Source organism: Myxocyprinus asiaticus, chromosome 8 (genome assembly GCF_019703515.2).
Source record: "Myxocyprinus asiaticus isolate MX2 ecotype Aquarium Trade chromosome 8, UBuf_Myxa_2, whole genome shotgun sequence".
Lineage (NCBI taxonomy): Eukaryota > Metazoa > Chordata > Actinopteri > Cypriniformes > Catostomidae > Myxocyprinus > Myxocyprinus asiaticus.
Window position 1 is genome coordinate 48131744 of NC_059351.1, and position 14635 is coordinate 48146378.

Sequence of the window (14635 nt, forward strand, 5' to 3'; positions counted from 1 at the left end):
TCTGTCTGTCTGTCTGTCTGTCTATCCATTGATTGATCTATCTATCTATCTATCTATCTATTTATCTAACATATAAATGATTGCCTACCGAGTCTATTCTTTAATGGCTAAATTGACCATGTTTAAAAATACCTTTTAAAACACTGTAGGTTGCAAAAATGCATTTCAAAGCAGGTTTATCTCTCAAGCCATGTTATATAAATATTTTAAAATCCCAAATTAGGAGTTTGAAAAATATTCTCGAGGAGGACGAGGAAGTGGTGGATGAGCTCTTTTTGGATTTCACAGTAATATAGTTTTCACGTTTCGCTCATCTTCTTTTTTTAGAGCGTAAATAGCTACTGTATGGATACTTACATTACATGGTTGCATTATGTATCTCTTTCATGTCAAAGGGTAAGAGCTCATTCCAAACGGAAGTCACATTCCAGTGACAAAAAAATTAACAGGTAGCCACTTAAAAGCTTTTCATTATTGCCACAATTGTTCTCTTAATATAAGAATCTATTAATGCATTATGCATTTATTGTATTTCAGAAAACACATTGCTTGGTCTTTTTTAATTTTGGTTTTTAGAATAACATGCAATGGATTAGAACAAAAATGTTCAACATCTAAACAACAAATTATGTTTTCCTAATGCGTCAGATCTTATCTGCACCTTTATAGAATGTCATAGTATTGGCTTATATCTACACTCTATTCATTTTTGTTTAGTTCTCATGTATAGGACGGACCGTGTTCCTGCTGGAGGTCTTTCAAAGCTGGCACTGAAGATTGTGCAGTTGAACCTTCCTGAGCCAGATGACTGTTTCCCAGAAGCCCAGACCCATTTTGGCATATTACATCTCCCCAAATACAGCAACATCGACACACTTCGCAACAAGCTAATGCATGCTATCCACTTCTGTGAGGTTTTTGGACAGGGGTGAAACATTTTGCTTCTTGTTGTCACAATATTTGTATAGATTTATGAAGACCTAATTATGATAACATAAAGACTGAAGATACTTAGACAAAATGCAAGTGCAGGCTAGATATTCTCTTTTATGCTAGTGTTTTTTTATTAAATTTTTTTTTTTTTTTTTTTTTTTTAGCATTTACCAAGGGCCCTTATTATATCACCTCATATTTGTCATTGCTCCTATACAGTAGGAATGTTTTCAGTACTCGCATGTCTTAACTGTTCCCCTCTGTAAATCGGGGGTCATATGCGATGTATTGATAAACTGTATATTTCTCAAATAAACACTCCAAAGGTGAGGTCACATGGCTGTTTTACCCTCTCTCCCCCACAAGACCAGTTTGAGTAAAAGAGGCAAGTGAACCATGATGGGCGTCTAAAGGGGGGCATTGCCATCTGTGTCAAAAGTATTTGGATTTGTTGACAGATTTTGCACTATAACTATTGCCACCAGCCTATATCTCACTATGAACCCTCTGTGTGGGGTAAAAGGCCCTCTTGCCTGAAAAAAAGCAATTTTCCTTCATGTGCGCCTTTAGCCCTGTTGTACCCCTGACAATAGTTATTATCATGTGGAGTAAGCTAATAATTGTGTTATAATACATGTTGTAACCTAATGTAATAATACATTGCTATTATTATTATTATTATTATGTAATATTAATGCACTATTTGAAAACAGGTCAAACAGGTTTCTGTTTCGTTTCCGATTCAACTTTATAAGAGGAAAGATCCTCACTCCGGTCAATTTACAGTAGCTAACAATCCATTCACGTGCGCATTAACACTAATTCGTATATCACTCACTAGTAAATATAACAGTAAGACCTAAAATCACTGTAAATGTTTTATGCAATACTTTCGTTTTGTGGGAAAGCGGAAAAGTTTCGTTTAGGCGGAAATGCAAACAGTTTCACTCGCTTTCCTTTTAATGTGAGAGACTGATACAGACAGTAAAACTGCTGGAGTTTGCCGGTTGCATCGCCTGTTAAGATGTTGTGTTATTGGGGCGCGCAGGTCAGAGAGGGTCTCGGTTTGTTACAGCCCGACAATGTCAAACATGCGGATTGTGGTGGAATACGCTTCATGTGTCCAAAATCTGAAATACAGGACATGTCAGCAGGAAAGAGCTTTATTGGATTCATCCGGGATGGGAAGGTCTCTGTCCTGAGATTAAGCGCTGAAGACAGTGGTCATGATGACAGACTAGGTATGATAAAAAAAAAATTTTTTAACACTTTATTTCATTATTAGCATTAAAAGCATCCTTATGTTATATTATAGCCTAATATTTTGACTTGTCCCTCCTTTTCTTTCAAAATAGCAAAAATCGTGGTTACAGTGAGACACTTACAATGGAAGTGAATGGGGCCAAATTTTGGAGAGTTTTAAGACAGAAATGTGAAAGCTTATTATTTTATAATAGTACTAACATGAATACTTCTATTCTGTTGTGTATTATTTGAGCTGTAAAGTTGACCACGTTTTTATGATTGTTTTAGAGTTTACAGTGTTTCGTTGTCATGCCAACGAAGTTGCAAAATTGGACATAACTTTAAGCAATTTTAGTCCTTTTATTTGTATAGCGCTTTTCACAACACACATTGTTTCAAAGCAGCTTTAACAGAAAATAAAGCTATATTTTCTATACAATCTTAATCTATAAATCATTGTGTAGTTTGATTAAATATGACTGTAAATTGTGTATGAAAATTAATAAATAAGTAAATAATAATTGTGTTTATAACCCCAGTGAGCAAGCCAAAGGCAACTGTGGCAAGGAACACAAAACTCCAGAAGATGTTGGTTAATGGAGAAAAATAACCTTGGGAGAAACCAGGCTCACTGTGGGGGCCAGTTCCCCTCTGGCTAACATCATGAATATAATACCAATATTACTTATGTTTAGTGCAAGTCATGGTTTTAAATGAGCAAACCATGTAAGTGTTAAGGGCCAGTGTTTAAACAACAAGATTTTGTACGAACTGTAAGATTAATGACTTTGAAGTTCATCCTGGAATAACTGCAGAAGTTCACATAGATGCATTGTCTTTGTTAGTTAGCTGATGAAGGCTTTTGTTAGAAAATAATTGAAAGTCTATGTATTCTTTTCAAAAGTGTAGTCCATTATTAAACCAAGGTGATGCAGGCAGAGATAAGTGAGGTGCATCGCAGTTCAACTGGCAGGTAATTTCGTTGAGGTTCGTGAGGTCCATCCTAAATCCAAGGTTCAGGCAGTGGCACATGAAGTATCCCATGTCTCACGATTGGAGTTGGCATCAATTCATCCTCTGTGAAGTCCATCGTAGTAGACTGAAGTGATGTCTGGCTGGCACCGGCTGCATTTAGTCAGCATCACTCAACGACACAGTGGAGTCCGACACCAAGTAGGAACAGAGCTGGATCTGGCCAGCTCTGGTAATATGAATCCAGAGGTGGAGACAGGGAAACAAACAGAATAATATTACCGTTGATGCCAATCAATTTATTGCAGAGTTATAGAATATGAGAAGTGTTTCCGGTTCCAGCAGACTCAACTAATGTGCATAACTATGAGTTGATGGATAGATTAGGTGTATGCCTGGCTAAATAGATGAGTCTTTAGTCTAGACTTAGTCTAGTGAGTGTGTCTGTGTCCCAAACAGAGTTAGGAAGAGTATTCCGTAGATTAGGAGATAAACTGGAAAAGGATCTACCTCTGTGTGAGGATTTTGATATTCTAGGAACTATTAACAGGACAGAATTTTACAATTGTAATGAACGTTATGGAATATAGTGTGGCAGAAGGTCACTTAAGTACTGCGGAGCTAGACCATTCAAAGCTTTGTACGTAGCTGAAATGAATACGAAATTTAACAGGTAGCCAATGTAGGGACAATAAAATGGGGCTAATATGATCATCTTTCTTGGTTCTAGTTAGCACTCTAGCTGCTGCATTTTATCACACTAAAATCATGTTAACATGCATATTGTTTAAGTCTTGTGGCTATACGTTTGAAAATGTGAGTATTTTAATGTTTACCTATTGGTCCCATTCACTTCCATTGTAATTGCCTCACTGTAACCCAGATTTAAATAAAAGGAGGGACAAATCGAAAATAAATGTTTGTGGTAACTGCATTATGCCAGAAGTGCTGTCATTTGAGCTTAACTTGTATTGAACCTGGAATGTTCCTTTAACTAATGTTAACATTTTGTAAAGTGTTACTGTAACTGCAGCTGAAATCAAAGAAGCCTACCTGATCAAAATATTTTATTTACTCCAGAACAATTACAGATAAAGAATGATAAAATGAGATCAATTGTCTGTGGGGGAGCTGGTGCAGTCCTTCTTGCTTATGGAGGAAAAGTTCTTATTATGGACAAATCTACGATGTGCACGTATGTGACTGGATGCATAACACTAATTCCAGTGGCATTACTGAGATTAACTAGCAGTTGGCCTACATCCGCAATATCCATACAATTACAAATGTCTGTGGTGTTGTCTATAAACTATTAAATTATTTGACAACTGAAAATGTGATGTTTTGTCCCTGTAGTCCTCTCAAAGGCCTTGACAACAGGCAGGTGATTCAGATCGCATGTGGAGACCAGCATTCAATGGCACTAACTGATGGTACTCACCACCATTCAACCAGCAGCAGATGAATAGAAAATTGCTGCCATTTTGTTTTGGCTGCTTTAGATTGACTTGAATTGATAAAAATGATGCATTTGCCAGAGTAGATGTGCAGAGTTGTTCCTCTTCTCCTCTCAGATGGTCAGTTGTTTGTATGGGGTGAGAACTCTCACGGTCAGCTGGGTTTGAAGGAAGGACGATCTGGCTCTCTGACTGCTCAACACATTCAGAGTCTGAGTGGGATTCCTCTGGTTCAGATCAGCGCTGGAGGAGACCACAGTTTTGCCTTGTCTCTCTCTGGAGTTGTGTTTGGCTGGGGGAAGAACAACGCTGGACAGCTGGGCCTAGGAGACACCAAAGGTCTTTTTCTTTGACAATGTGTTAAGATTATACACGTGACATGGAATACTTGACATTTGTGGCCTGATCTTATCATAGCATCATAAACATTAACCAATCTGTCACCACACTTTTGTGATTAGTTAAATACAATGTCAGTGCATGAATGTGATGTATTTGGAAGTAATGAACTTACTGTATTGCCATCACAGACAGACACGTCCCAACAGATGTAAGCAGCCTGACCCGGAAGAAAACTGTGTTCATCTCATGTGGTGGGGAACACACTGCGACTTTATCAAAGGTATCATGACAATTATTGTACATACTACATTTACCATTCAAGCAACATTATACGTTTGTTCAGCACAATTGCGAGTGTGATATTGCTTTTATTCAACAGTTCAAAAAGCAAGTAAATAACACTGAATAATGTACGTTTCAGACAAAAATTGGCCAGTTGGTTCATACATGTCTTATACAGCAAAGCATCAAGCACAAGTTCACAAGTTCAATTGTGATTGAATCAGTGTTTCAAAATGAATCGAAGTAAATTAATCATTATAATACACTTTGATTTTTTCGGTGGTGCACGAATCAGTGCTTTTTAATGAATCAGTTGAGTCAATGACTCACTCATAACATAAATGACACTCATTTGTCGCCACCTACTGGAGTAAAGATGTAATCTGCAGAAATGGCCACTGAAGGAAACAGCGAAAGAAATCAAAATGAACAAATCAAAATCCCCACCACTGTTTGGAAAGCCTTGAACACAGACAAGCGGAGTGATACAAATAGTAAGCCAAGCTTGGCCTATCAAATTCGAGGACCAAAAAGATCAAGTTGTACTAAAAAAGCCAATATGAATTTATGATAATGACATTTTATGATAATACCATTTTTTAATAAAGTATGAATATTTGCAGTAGATGTCAAGTTGATGATAAAGTAATGATAATTGTAATATCAGGGAGGCACAGTGTTCACATTTGGATCGGGATGTTTTGGCCAACTTGGGCACAACTCATTTACAGATGAATATCATCCACGTGTGGCACCTGAACTGTGGGGATCTAAAGTGTCCCGGATCACATGTGGGAGGTAGAATACTGTTTACAAGTTTTATGATTGGTATTTCAGAGTATAATTTTATTCAACCATTACACATTAATGATAATTCTCCTCTTTAAAACAAATATTAACAAGTTATTGATAAGTTGCTTGAGCTAAACTCAATAAGGCATTTGATTAATTCTTGCGTCCAAGACATCACACTCTTGTATTAGTGGAAGCGTCAAAGCTGATCTATTCATTTGGATGTGGGACACAAGGGCAGCTGGGAAATGGACAAATGAGTAATCAGTCTGTGCCATTACCTGTGGAGCTGCCAACTGGTAATTACAAATCAACTTTTAGCAATGGGTTAGTTTGTTGCAGACATCTTTATATTCTTGGTGTTGCTCATCAAATGACTAAATATTTGTTTTATACAGAATCTAATCATGCATATGCAGTTGAGAAACTCATTGCTGGGGAGAACCATTCCTTCGCCTTGTGTTTCAAGGTAGGATAAAGATATTTTTTTTCCATAAATAAATAGTTTAACTACTATTTTAATGATTGATTAATACAAATAATAGATATTTGACTTTGTTGTATTTTGTAGGAACTTGGAAATGATACAGCAACGCCTAAACCTAGTCCAAGCAGAGAGATTTTGATATTAGATGACAGAATGATTGAACGATGGGTGTCCGAAAGTGACCCAAAGTCATGGGCAACAACAAAAAAGTGAGTGTTTGGCTTGAATTCCATCAGACTGATCTCACAGTGAAATCGGAAACAGTAGGTTGACTTTTCTTTTGCTAAAATCGGTCTGTGCTTACCGAAATTTGAAACACTGCCCCCAGTGGCCAAAGCGGTAAGTGTTGTTGCGCGTATGGGAACATGTGAGCTCTATTTTCTGCGTGTAATGTATGTCCACAGAGGGGCGGCAAAAGCAAGTTTTAAAGCAGGTTGTTTTCAGCTGTACAGGCTGTAATACAGTGAAGAGGAATGCATATTTTATAAACTGCACCCCCCAAACCAAACTCCAAACCTAAACCTAACCATCCATCAATGGAGTAAAAATGTAACATTAGAGGGAAAAATGCGACCTCTGAATCGCGCTCGTCACTGATTATGTGAACATGATTACTTCCTGGTTTCAACACTGGATCCAAACCCGGGTCTCTCACGCTGCTGACGCAAAATGCTTCCGGTCGCACCACAGGGGAAGGTAAACACATGGGAGCTGATGGAAAAATGTCTGATAGGAGATGCCGCTTCTCAGTTATTTGGCATAATGTGGCTGATCCTTGGGTACTGGAACTCTCGGAAACAACATTCCGACTTACCGTCTGATTATGATTCCATAAACATTGCACCATTGACATGCTGTTTATGCTATTGTTGTAAAGTTTTATTTACTGCATATATTATGTCCATGTCACTCACTTGAGATAATGTGAAATGTATGTCTAACTTTCGGCTTGGCTAACGGGATTGACATCCTTCCTTAACTTATTATTACTATTATTATTACTTATTAGCAGACACACCAGAAAATATAGATATTGTTTTATTATTTACAGTGAAATCAACAAAGTGTTCTCATCCGCTGCCTCTCTGAATGGAAGTTTTCTCAAAACAAGGTAGGTAGACTTGTCTTGTAAGTTCTCATATTCTTTTCTCCTTCAAAGTAAGCTGTCACCTATCACAGATTTTTAAGCCAATTTCTTTCTTTGCAGTTGTGACGAACATTACCAGTTGTCTGTGGAGCACTGTGCTTTGGATTTTGACCTGATTAAACAGTCTTTTGCAAAGTTATCAGAGAAAAAAATGGTGATGTCAGAGGTAATCCAAAATTTACCAAAAATATAAAATTCTATATGAACATATGTAGTTTACAATTTTTGTACCTCAGGTTGTGAGCGTTGTTCGGTATACACTGCTGCCTTCTCTGAACACAAATCCAGCTGGTGTAGAAGCTTTGAGACTTTACCTTCTCCTCCCTGAACTCATCAGAGTTCTCCAGAAACGCAGAACTGAACTCACTGAAGCACTGGCTTCCAAAATCCTTCAGCTGAATCCTGCTGCTCTGAAAGTGTTAGGGAAAGCTGTAGTACCTTTTCAACCATTATGGTTTTTTTTTTTTTTAATTTGTCTAAGACTGTTCATGTTATGTTATATTTTTAGAGAATTACTGGTCCAGACTCCCTGATGACTATCTCAAATGCTTGGTGGAATTATTTCGTAAAGAATCTGCAAAGCTGATTGACAGGATTTGTGTGTGGCGAAACAAACATAACGAAACGACTGCAGAAATGTTTGCAGGTCCTTCAGATGCTTTATAAGGTGCTTTCATTACACATTAGATCACAAGATAAAATTTGCAATCATAGAAAACTCACTTAAACCCAACTCATAACTTTATTATAGTCATTTACTTTTGTGTCTCTGTTGTAAAGGTTTACTGCAGTACCTACAATGACATGATCACAAATAGGGATTTCATCATTCCTGAAATCAATGATCTCCTTGACACGGTGAGAACCAAAACAACTCTGAATTCCATTTCACAAAGATAATTCTTTTGAGGGAAAACCTAAATACCACAGAATTTTTTTTCTTTTTTTCTCTCACATCAATAGCTGAAAACCACGGATGAAGACATAATAAACACATTTTTGGGTCTTGTTGGGAGTGAAGATATCAGTGAAATTGCGAAACAGAAAGATTATTATATTGTGGGTATCATAGACTTCTGACCACAAACATTATAATATGGACATTTCAAAGAGAATCATATGATATTTATTATGTTCTTTGTTCAAGATGTCTATAAACAATCTTATATTCCTAACATGCATTTCTTTCGTTCAGGAAACTCTTGAAATGCTGGTCAATTTCCCTTTTGTGGCTGACACTGTGTCTAAACAGAATATTTTTACTGCAAGTCTGAGACAGTCATTCTATGTTTTATTAAGTATGTTATACAAGTTTAATGTAATAATTTTATAAAACCCTAAAGCTAACCATTTTAACTTTTACTTTTCTAGTACTTGCAGAATCCTTTCTTGCAGAACCCTTTCTTGCAGAACAATCCAGATGTAGACTGGTACATGCACTGTCTCCAGGGCAACCTGTTGCAAATAAACCGACAATCATTGTTGAAGGACACACTTCTGTATCTCAAACAAGGCCTCCACTCATTTTCCCTTAGATTGCAGGTAATATTGTCTTACTGAAACAGCACTTAAACAGAGAACTGGTCTGAAGCATATTTGATTTGGCATTTTACCTAAAACATCTTGCCATATGACTTCCATCATTTTTAATGCAACTGTCTCCTAAACAGGTGAACTTTGTTGGGGAGAATGGCGTCGATGAGAGGGGCTTATCTGCCGAGTTTTTCTCCCTCCTTTCACGGTCGATTCTCACTTGGGACCAAAGGCTGCTGGAAGTCTGTGAGAATTCTCTGGCTTGGTTCAGTCCTGATGTAAGTCGTGTTGTCGCACAAAAACATGCCTGATTTCTTATGCACAGTATCGATACACACTATGATTTTTGTGTCTTTTCAGTGCACAAACAAAAAAGATTGTGATGTCACAGATTTGTATTACATTGGCATTATCTGTGGAATGACACTGCACAACCATCATTACATGAACATTAACTTTCCGCTGGCATTGTTCAAGAAACTCCTCCAGTTGAGTCCCACGCTAAATGATCTAGAGGAACTGTCTCCCGTGGAAGCCAGGTAAATGGTTAATGACCTGAACTGTAAGCTTCAAAATGCTATTCAAAGCAGGTTTACTGTATCTGTCAAGTCATATCAATATTGTTTTTTATTAGAAGTTTAAAAAAATCTTCTCGAGGAGGACGAGGAAGTAGTGGATGAGCTCTTTTTGGATTTCACGGTAATACAGATATTATGATTTATTTTATAACAGTGTAAATAGCTGTTTGGATGCTTACATTGGTATCTCTTTCAGGTCAAAGGGCAAGAGCTCATTCCAAATGGAAGTCAGATTCCAGTGACCAAAATTAATAGGTGGGAACGGTATTTTAAAGTTTTGCATTGTTGGTGTAATTAGTGCTTGCATAAGAGCATTGTATTGATAATGTCATCACGAACTTCCTTTTCATTGTCTTTTAAATTCTAAACTATGTTCTTCTATTAAACCAACTTTAAGCCAGAAAAACAGGAAAATACAAAACAAGATTATAACCAGGGGCTTTAGATGCCACAGATTTAATATGCTCTTTTTTTATCGCAGTGCTACTTTGTAAGTCATTGCAAAGTAAAAACGGCAAGTTTTATTTCCCATTTGTTTGCAGAGAGAAGTATGTGGAGTTGTACGTCGACTTTGTTTTCAACAAGTCAGTGAAGAATCAGTTTGAGCAGTTTTCAAGAGGTTTTTTTAAGGGTTGTCCAGTCAATGCCTGGAAAATATTCCACCCTGAAGAACTCAGGGAACTTTTCCATGGTTCACGTGAATATGAGTGGAAAGTCCTTCGCCAGGTAAAAGTTTGCAAGTTTGTAGAAAGCACTTAAAGGGGTCATGACATGCTTTTTATTATTATTTTAATATGTACCTTGAGGTTCACTTATAATATTAGTAAAGTTGTTTGCTCAAAAAACAGTCATATATTTGTAAAACATGATAATTTTCCACCCTATTTCTGAACCTTTGTCAGAAACGTTCGGTTTTGGTGCTGCTTCTCCTTTACGACTTGACAGTAAACGCCCACTGTTATGATTGGCTCTCTGCTCTTGACTGACTTGCTGTCTCATTGCCATCTCTCTTCTCACCGCTATTGGACGAGAATGGAAGTAATAAGGTAAAGTAGGCATTGATGTGTTGTTGTGGAGGTGGTCAAATGCAAATGTCTACCACAGTTGAAGTAGAGAACGAGTCATTTTGGCAGCTTGGTTTCAACAAATGCTCTTTTTGCAGTGAGGAGGAAGTTTTGAGTTCTGAAACTTACAGTATGTTTTTATAGTACAATGAACTCTTTTATTTGAAAAGATCAAGGAAAATGTTATTTCTCATGTCATGACTCCTTTAAAATTTGTAAGTATTTTTGGTAAACCTAACTTTCTTTTACTAATGTTAGGGTGCTACCTACAAACACTGTTCTCCCTCTGATGAGCTTATTAAGAACATCTGGACTGTTTTCTTTGAGCTGTCTGAAGAGAACAAGAAGAAATTTCTACGTAAGTTTTCTCTTGGTGGCTGAAGATATGTAACAATATTGAACACTTGAACAAGAAATTATGTTTTCTTATGCACCTATCTAATCTTCACCTTTATAGAATTGTATATTGTTTGGCTTAAACCTTCACTCTATACATTCTTGTTTAGTTTTCGTGTATGGGACGGACCGTGTTCCTGCCGGAGGTCTCTCAAAGCTGGCACTGAAGATTGTGCAGTTAAACCTTCCCGAGCCAGACGACTGTTTCCCAGAAGCCCAGACCTGTTTTGGCATATTACATCTCCCCAAATACAGCAACATCGACACACTTCGCAACAAGCTAATGCATGCTATCAACTTCTGTGAGGTTTTTGGACAGGTGTGAAATTTCCTCGAGGAATTAGCTGACCCCATAATATATGTTTATGATTGCACTTTGAATCTTTTTATGAAATACATACAAAACGGAGTGATCCGAGTTAAACTGAGCTCCTTCAGTTATATATTTGCAAATATATGGTCAATATACATTATCTATTGCCCTTGTAGGGGAAAATATTTTGCTTAATGTCATCAAATTACTTTTGTAGATTTATGTAGGTATTACAGAGTGTACAGACCTCAAATGTTTGAAATTAACAAGCACTGTTGGTGCTATATTATACAGTCATATGAAAAAATAAGTACACCCCATGAAAATTGTTGGCTTTTTATGACATATTTGGACACACAAACATTTGAAACAGTGCCTATTAATAAAGTTGATATACTCAAACAAATGACACATAAAATTTACATTTTGTAGTAATTTTCGTAATGTAAAAAAAACAAAACAGATCAGTCACATGGAAAAAGTGAGTACACCCCCTAGATTTATCACACCTTCAAATCCATAAAATTATAATCAGGTGTTCAAGATTGGGTGCCAATGATTAGAACCTGCTTAGGGAGTGCAGGTGGAACCTGTCTTAATTAAACCTCTCACATCTAGTGTCTGGTGTTCTCTTTGCTACTGAGGTGTGTGGTGCCATCATGCCAAGTGTTCTGTAAGGCCTTCAGAAAAAAGTGGTGCATATGAGTCTGGCAAGGGATTTAAAAAGATTTCCAAATTATTTGAAATAAATCATTCCACTGTAAGGAAATTTCAAATGACTGCCAATTTGTCCAGGAGTGGCCGTCCCAGCAATTTCAGCCCAAGAGCAGATCGTGTGATGAAAAAAGAAGTCTCTAAGAACCCCAGAATTTCATCATAGGATCTGCAGGTAGCTCTAGCAGTTGTTGATGTCAAAGTGCATGGGTCTACAATCAGAAAGAGATTGCACAAATTTGATCTGCATGGGAGGCGTGGTCTCCTGGCCTTTGCTGTCTAAAAAGAACATTAGAGCATGAATAAAACATTAGGCAGTGGTAGCTCAGCGGTTAAGGCTCTGGGTTACTGATCAGAAGGTTGGGGGTTCAAGCCCCAGCACTGCCAAGATGCCACTGTTGGGCCCTTGAGCAAGGCCCTTAACCCTATCTGCTCCAGGGGTGCTATATCATGGCTGACCCTGCACTCTGACCCCAGCCTAGCTGGGATATGTGAAAAGAAGAATTTCACTGTATATGTGCAAATAATGTGTGATAAATAAAGAAAATTATTATTATAATTATTAGAATACAGTTTTCCAGTGAACATATAGGCAAAGACCAGGTTGGTCTTAGATAGAGTTGTTTTGCCACAGTAACAGTACACATGTTTGGTGCAGACCAAAGACAGCTTTTCAGGAGAAGAACCTCATACCAGCTGTGAAGCACGGTGGTGGAAATGTTATGGTTTGGGGTTGCTTCACTGCCTCAGGGACCGGGCAGCTTGCAGTCATTGATTCAGCTATGAATTCTGCATCATACAGTATCAAAAAGTGTTTCAAGATAATGTGAGGCCATCTGTCCGAAAGCTGAAGTTGAACCAGAAGTGGGCTTTTCAACACGATAATGATCCTAAACACACTAGCAAATCCACCAAGGAATGGCTCAAAAAGAAGGAATAGAGAGTTATGGAATGGCTTTGGAATGGCTTTGCCCTAGTCGAAGCCCAGATTTGAATCCCATTGAAATGTTGTGGGGGGATTTGAAACGGGCAGTACATGCAAGAAAACCCTCAAACATCTTGCAACTGAAAGAATTTTGCAAGGAAGAGTGGTCAAAAATTTCAGCAAGCCGATGTCAGAATTGTGGACAATTATGCAAAACGCATGCAAGAAGTTATTTCTGCTAAAGGGGGCAATACTAGCTTCTGAGGCCAAGGGTGTACTTATTTTTTCCACAGAACAATATCACATGTGTTTGTCACTTTATAACCACTTGACATATTATTTGACATATTTTAAGCATGTTTATTTGAGTAGACAAATAAAATACTTTTTGTGAATTTTTCATGTATTCTTTACCTTACCTGATTTATTAAGTGAACACTTTTCCTGTCAGTTATGCTGTTGACATTACAAAAGTGCTAATGAAATGGGAGAAAAAATGGTTGTTGTCTTTCAAAGCTTGATTTATGGAGATATGTATATTACGAATTATGAAATCAATTTATTTTTTTAATGCTTTCTGCATAGATACAAAACTGCATTGCAAAGGGAGAAGACTTTTAAATGTGTGCCATAACATTGTCAACATATTAATTTGTCAGTGAGAAAGGAAAGTCAGTGGCAGATAAGGACACCATGATCATTATGATCATAGTGATATTACTTTTTCTTACTTTATTTCAGTCCATATTTCCATACTGATAAATACTTGACATTTCTTTGATATATGAACACTTGTAAACAGGTAACCTATTTGTAACAATATTTGACATCACTCTTCTGGTAATACCATAATATTTTCACAGTTAACTATACCTGTAACCCATGGTCACACTTAGCCATTTTACTGTAATGCTGTTTTAACAACATAGTACGTCGAAGAATTTACTTTAAAGCATAGTTATGGTTTCTTTTTCCACATATGAAGTCAAAACAGCATCATTCCGATCCACATCCATTAATTTTTCACATTGTGGCCGAATTTCAAACAAAAGTGCATATCATCCAATATGCATACTCTCTCCAAAGGGCAGAACTCTTGCAGTGACTACTCTGAAGACTGCATGGCATTACTGTAATGGACCCTAACAGTCTTTGTTAACAGTGACTTTTCAGACAGAGTAAATAGTACAGTAATCTAATTACACTGTAGAAGACGTAATTAGTAGTTAGTAATTAATTACTTTTTTAGAGTAACTTACCCAACACTTTTACCCAAAAATATATATTTTCATAATACTTTTATTTGGCCCGATCCTTTGAATGGTGTCCCCTTCCTGCAGTGGTATTCGCCCTGTGTCACAATGTACGCTTACGCTGAAGACTAACAAACATTGCTAACATGTTTCACAAATTACTTTCATTTTGTGGGAAATCGCTTACTAATGAGTTTTGTTG

At 37.2% G+C, this 14635-nt stretch overlaps 1 pseudogene; it reads left to right on the plus strand.

The window, feature by feature from the left end:
* The first annotated feature begins 1733 nt into the window (after positions 1-1733).
* LOC127444705 (probable E3 ubiquitin-protein ligase HERC3) lies at positions 1734-13590 on the plus strand (annotated as a pseudogene).
* Positions 13591-14635: the final 1045 nt, after the last annotated feature.